Below are 6,518 nucleotides of genomic sequence, written 5' to 3' on the forward strand. Positions count from 1 at the left end.
AAGAGATGCTCCCTCCCTCTTAGTAAGAAATAAACTTGGGTAAAACTGTTATTTAAATGAAGGAACCGTTTTATGCATGCATCTCCCAGAGGTCGTGTGGGAGCTGTCCTGCTTTTCTTATCTTAATTTCAGTGGTGTTATTTGGATAGTGGTTAACGTACTTAACTCCGAGCAGGTTACTGTTTTCTATTTACCATATATTCTTGCTAAATTCCTTATCTTCAACTTCATAAGAAACTGAGGGCTTCCTTACTGCAAAGCTCTTATCAAAGACACTTCAGGTAACACACTCTCGATTTTTTGCTTTGGTTTGGTGTTTTTAAGCCAAGTATTTCCCCCAACGTGTCTGCTGGCACAAGAGTCCATGTGAGATCTCCCTGACCAGCGTCAAATGTGGAACCTCCAGGATCTCCCATCGCTCCTGTCCCCTCCCAGCTCCTTCTTCAGGTAAACTATGTGCAGTGTTGAACAGAGCCTTGCTGTGGCCCTTTTTAGAAACATTTATCATAAGGCTCATGAGATGCTAGCGTGGATCCTGCCAGCTTTGTTACCGTCTCTAACACGCCCCTGACCTACGGCTCATTTGGAGAGTGGCCACTTGGGCAGGTTGTACCTGCAGATGTCAATGTGCAGCCCTCCAAGTATGGCAGAGATGTGATTTATCAAGGATGCTTGGACAAACAGAAGAAACGCCTCCATGCACGGCTGTTTCATCCCTGCTGCAAAGTTGGGACAAGTAATCCCCTGGCTATGGAGAGAAATTAGGCCCTATTTCTTCAGGTCCTTTGGAAATACCCACAGGTACGGTGGGATCCTTGAGTATGAGAATTCTCTGCCTCTCTTGATGTGGTAAGAAAGTTGCTTTATATTATGCTTGTCTTCCTCAGGAAGGTGTCAGTGCCATCCCTCCTGCCCCTTTACTGTTCAAAGATGCATTTTTACCTTCTGGCAGAAAGCTTGTTAAACATAAAGGACCCTATCACTGCTCCACCCTCACCACACTCATTTGTATACTCCAAGAGCCAGAGAAACATCCCAGTTATCCGAATAGCTGCACTTTTGATCCCTTCTCAAGGGCATCTCTTCTCTTCAGCCGAGTCATCCCAGGTTCCCACCGGTGCCCCTTGCTGAAAGCCCAGCAGCCCTGCCTGACCCGCAGCTTGGCTTCTCCACCAGCAACAGCAGAGCTAAGCAGCAACCAAAGCATTATTTATTTACCCCTGGGCTTTCCTCATTTTGCTAATCTGTTCTTTGAATTAGTAACTGATAAATTGAGGCTGTCTCCTTCCTTCCCTTTCCACCTGCATCCTTCCTTTCCCTCAAGGGCTGCGTCACTGTTCCTGCATCACTAATCACAGAAATTGCTCTGCTCCTGCTGCTGGTCTCTGCATTCAGGTTTTCTGCATTTCTGAAGCAGAGTTTTGAGAGGAATTGCCTAAATCTGGAGAAACACCACCATCAGTCAGACCCATTAGCTCCCTGATGTTTTATTCTTTTGTTCGACTTCTCTTTAAATATAGTTGGTGGGAAGTGACATGGTGAGACAGAGCCAAAAAGTCAATATCGGAACTTCCCCAGCTAAAGCCCTGGTGCAGCATGTGAATTACAGACACATTAGGAAACAGGCTCCTGTCTGCCCCTCTGCTGCTTGCTGCTGCTGGCTTTAAGGCTGCCAGGAGTGAAAGCAAAGCAGGAACTTGTCCTTCATCCTGTTACAAAAGACTTAATACAAAACCTCATGTTTTTTGTCCTGGGTGGGCTCCAAGCAAGTGGCAATCAGCAGGAACTGCTGGCAGCAGGTGGATGGCGGCTCTCGGGCTTTGGAGAGCTACATTACATGTTGCTTTGTTTTTGAGCTTCAAGAAAGCAAGAGAACAGCCCAAATTCTGCTTTTGCAATGAAAATGATAGGAAGCTCCTGGCAGCAGTGCCAGGATGTTTCTAAATTGACTCTTCCTCCCTCTGCCTTTTAAGGCTCATCAGAAATCAATTCGTATAATTTTTTTGTGAATTAGTATAAAGTGGCTATAGAGATATGAAAGGTCTTTGCCAGGCTTAGTCCATTTACACCTTGTGAGCAAATAATTTAATTAGTGGGAAACATTTATACTAAGTGCATGCGAAGACTGTTAGCTAGGATCTTATTCCAGGCTCTGTGGCAGCCCTGGAGAGCCCAGCTTGGGCAGATATGGGATGAAGGGCCATGGTGGGCAATGAGTCAGGTCCTTCCTCGGCTACGTTCACTCCCGCTCCCTAATCTGGTGTCTGGTATGTCTGACGTAGCTCCAGACTTCAAAGGTCGGGGTGAAAAGTGGTTTTTGTCAGTCTTTATGGCAGCATCTGTACTACTCTACAGGAATGACCTGCAAGGCTGGGCTGATGGCCAACTTGCATGTCTTGGCTTGTCCAAGGATGTCCAGAGTCGGTCGAGGGGTGGCCCCAGCTGAAGGGGAGGGGGGCTCTGCAGTTCAGGCTGGCCTCTTTGCCTCCATCCAACCAGTCTGGTTTCACAGGAGCTACTTGCACGCGAGTCACCCAGGCTCTGGTCGTGCTGGGCTGCTGGGGACAGCGGGCACCTGGTACCCCGGGACCCCCCCAGCACCCAGCCTCACCCCATCCCCTCCTGCCTCTCGCCTGCATCCGAGGCAGGACGCAGAGGGGAGGTGGTAGGAAGGACCTGAAAGCAGCAAAGCAGCTCTTCTATAATCCATTATCCATTTCAGGTAGTGATTTTTCTCTCTGCTATAAAGACCTCGGAAATTTTAGGGAAAGTAAAGCTGATCACAGTATTCACATGCCTCTTTGTTAAAATAAGAAAAATGGGAAAAAAACCCCAGCTCCTGTTTTTTTTTTTAATCTCTGTATCTGGCTTTATTTATACAATCCATCAAGAGGTATCTCGCCGACAACATTATTTAAGCTGAAATGAGAGACTCACTATTAGTCTTGAAAATTCATAAGATAAACAGATTTTGACATTTAATTTGTTGTAGCCAGTGGAAGAATAAATTACTGAGCAAACATTGTGCAGAAAATATTTAAGCAAAGGAGAAATCACTGTTCTTTGTATGGGATCTTATACCAGGGCCATATATTTTGCATGTCCTGTTTATTTTTGTATTGGATAAGATGAAGTGTGCAGTTTGTATTGTTTGCTTGGGTAATAATTTAAACATAGCTAAGGATGGAGCATCTGTCGAACAACTTTTCAGTCAATAAACAGTGTAAGATGTATTTTTATTAAACATACCCCAACTCTCTCCCTTTACATCCCTGCTGCTGAGAACAGTGGGTGCATGAATTATCTTCAGCAGAAGGCACCAGGCTTTGCTGTGCAGGAAGAAACGGCTGCTTTGTTTCAGAGCTACGCAGGCATCTAAATGATTTGTGCTGCAAAGAAAAGAAATTAGGGGTAGAGCTAAAGCAGCTGGGCTCCAGAAAAAATAATGAATGTCAAATAAGTGAATGCCTGAGGTACCATCCTCCAAAAGAAAGCAGAAGTGGGATTGGGCTGGTGGATAATAGGTTTTCCATTAGTGTCCCCAAGGCCACCGCTTCACTGAGCTGATGTCGGCAGACCAAAGATGTTGGTACAAAAAGGGCTAACATGCCTCTTTGAGAGATATGCCATGCACCGCTATCTGCTGAAATCCATGAATGGCAAATGCAAAGAGAGGCCATGCAGGACAAGGTATTCCCGAAGGGGGGACGCATGGAAGAAATTCAGGAAACACAGCTGGGTCTGGTACAGTTTGGGGCTGTTGGGGCTTCGCCCTCTGCATCTGAGAGTGCTCAGAGCTGCCTTCACCTGCCCTGGCCTCAGTATCTGTGATAAATCAACCATTGTGGTTATGATTTTAAAAATCTCTTCTTTGAAATCTACTCACTGTTGAGAAATACTGATTAAAAAAATAGGTAAGCCTAGTAGAGGTGAACCTACTGTTTCTGATTATTCTTTTTTTTAAAAAATTTTCATAGCTTCTGTTAGAAAACCACACTCATATGAGTGTTATTCAGGTGAACACATGGTATAGACCGTGGATAAGTTTTGCCTGTCTTTCCCTGTTTTGCTCTCCCTCCCCTCCATTTATCTGCCTGCAGCTCTCACCTACTTCTGACCTGCAGTGATGAGTCCCTCGGGCGAGCTGGGGCTTCTGTGCAAACAGTAAAAGATAAGCCATAGTCAAAAGATATTTACCCATACAGCAGAGCTATTTTGATTATTTCTAATGATGCATGTGAAACTTTCAAGTTCGGGTACCAATTAATTAATTACGCTCTTCATTTGGTCTAATAGGAACTGCGGTACAAACAAGGGAGATGAGGCTGGGACTGAGCAGCCCTTGCTGGGAACCAAATGTGGAACAGCAGATGCTAGAGATTTTGCTGAGAGATTGGATTTGATTAATTCTCCTGCATTGTGAGTGCTGTAAATTTGGGAGCTGGGTGGGCCAGACTGAAAAAGAGAGGTGGCAGATGGGATGAGGGGAAGAAGATTAATAGAAATATAAGCAAGCAGCCTCGTATTAGCTCCCGCTGCTTGTTTTGAAATGTGCGGACTGAAGATGGAAGTAGCAGGAGGTGGAGCAGATGGGAAGAGGACTGAGAGTGATGCGAGCTGAAACCTGGGACGACAATCTCGGGATGTGAAAGTCCTCAGCGCCTTCGCCGTCAGGTCTGGTGGGGGGCAGGTCTGCGGCAAAGGCGTTAGCTGGAGGGTGTAGGTCAGAGCAAAGCTGCCTTCTCATTGTGTGTGTTTCGGTCTGGAAGGAGAGTTGCAAATGGAGCTTGAGTAGATGCTAAAGAAAGTTGAGGAAGAGTTGGCAGCGATGTGCTGTGAAGAGTGTTTGGGTTTAGTTTCTTAAACAGTGGAGGAAGCAGCAAAAGGGTGTTGTGAGGATCATCTCGTGTTTTGGGACCAATCTGCCTCTCTGTGGTTGCATATCATGTGTTGGCCTTCAGAAGCACTTGACTGTCCACGTTGCTTGCAAAGTTGGGAAGTGAAGCAGCAAAGGAATTAAAAAAAAGGGATAAACAGGAACGTAGTCCCCAACTCCCTGGAGCAGGCTGAGAAAGAGGGACAGGAAAAGAGGAGCCGCAGCAGAAGAGCATTAAATAGACACCCAGATAGGCATAATGATAGAGACAAACTTTTAGATCAGTAAGAAACTGTGAGGACAAGCCTGTTCAATAAAGAGCTGATGATAGGGGACCACAGGGATAGTATGCACTAAATGACATCATTTACCACTCTGCTTGTTATCGCTCATTATACTGCATTATGCTGTAGATCCTATTATATGCTGCTTAGTACAAATCTGGCCCCTGCTGTGTCAGGCACAATGCACAAAAAGAGAAAAAAATCATTCCTTGCCCCAAGGAGTATCCCTATGAAAAATTGCATCATCATCTGTGTTGGAGGCTGTGGAAGATAGTGACAGGTAGACAGTGTGCTTCTCAGAATTCACAGTTTTGTAACAAAAGCAAATTATATATCTATAAAGTAGAAATGACTGTTGGCTGAGTAGATTACAAACAGAACCTTGGGAAGTATAGCGGTTTCAATTTGTTGAGGGGGAATGATTCATTTTAGCGGTATAGAGATGCTGGAGATTTCATTTTATCTTAGATTTTAGTAGGCTACAAATCTTCACCCGTTATAACTCAAAGAGACAAATCCTGTGTGGTTTGGTGATAATCTGTGACTTTCATTTGAAACTCAACAAGCCTTGGTAACCACTTTTTCTTTGACATGGTGGCTTCTTCCAATGAAGAACCCCAAAATTCAGCAGGTGATAAATGCCAGAAAAGAGAAGGATTCAGGCAAAGTCTTGCGATCCAAAATGATCTCTTTTTAAATACCTCCAGGAAATCTGTATAACACAACGGCAGCCTGAGATTAAGGGAGGAGCAGAAGTCAGCAAGAAGTGATGGATGGGAGGAGGCTGCAGTCAGCCCAGCCCAGGGGCATCCACCAGTGGCACCTGCAGATTCCTCTAAACGGGGAACTGGGAAGGGCCCATTTAATGTAACAGGGTAAACGACGTCCCTGGTGTCAGCAAAGAATAGAGAATGTGCAAGAAACTAGCCACAGAGAAGTTAACTGAATTTAGGATAAATACAAGACTTTAGTTTGCAGCTCTTGGTAGGAGGAAGCTTGAAGACATGTAGTCGGTTTTAAGCAAAAATGGTTTGGTTTGACTGGCAGGGAGCATCACTTGCTAGTTGTTAATAGGGATGTATTTGATGATAGCGGGAAGTGAGTTCTCCGTGGAGGAATGATTGCTACCAGGAGCTGGCTTGTAGCTATGGAAGGATGCATCCCAAGCCTGAGGTGCCCTTAACTACCCCAAAGAACTCCGTAAAGCACAAAATTATCCTGAGACCCAAGAGCACACAATTATCCTGAGACCCGAGAGAGAGGAAGTTTCTTCTAAATTCCTCTACTGTGGTAAGTGGGGTTTGGGTACTCTTTAAGAATTAAGAATTAAGAATGGCAGGGTAAGATATGAAGCTCGA

This window comes from Harpia harpyja, chromosome 20 (genome assembly GCF_026419915.1).
Source record: "Harpia harpyja isolate bHarHar1 chromosome 20, bHarHar1 primary haplotype, whole genome shotgun sequence".
Lineage (NCBI taxonomy): Eukaryota > Metazoa > Chordata > Aves > Accipitriformes > Accipitridae > Harpia > Harpia harpyja.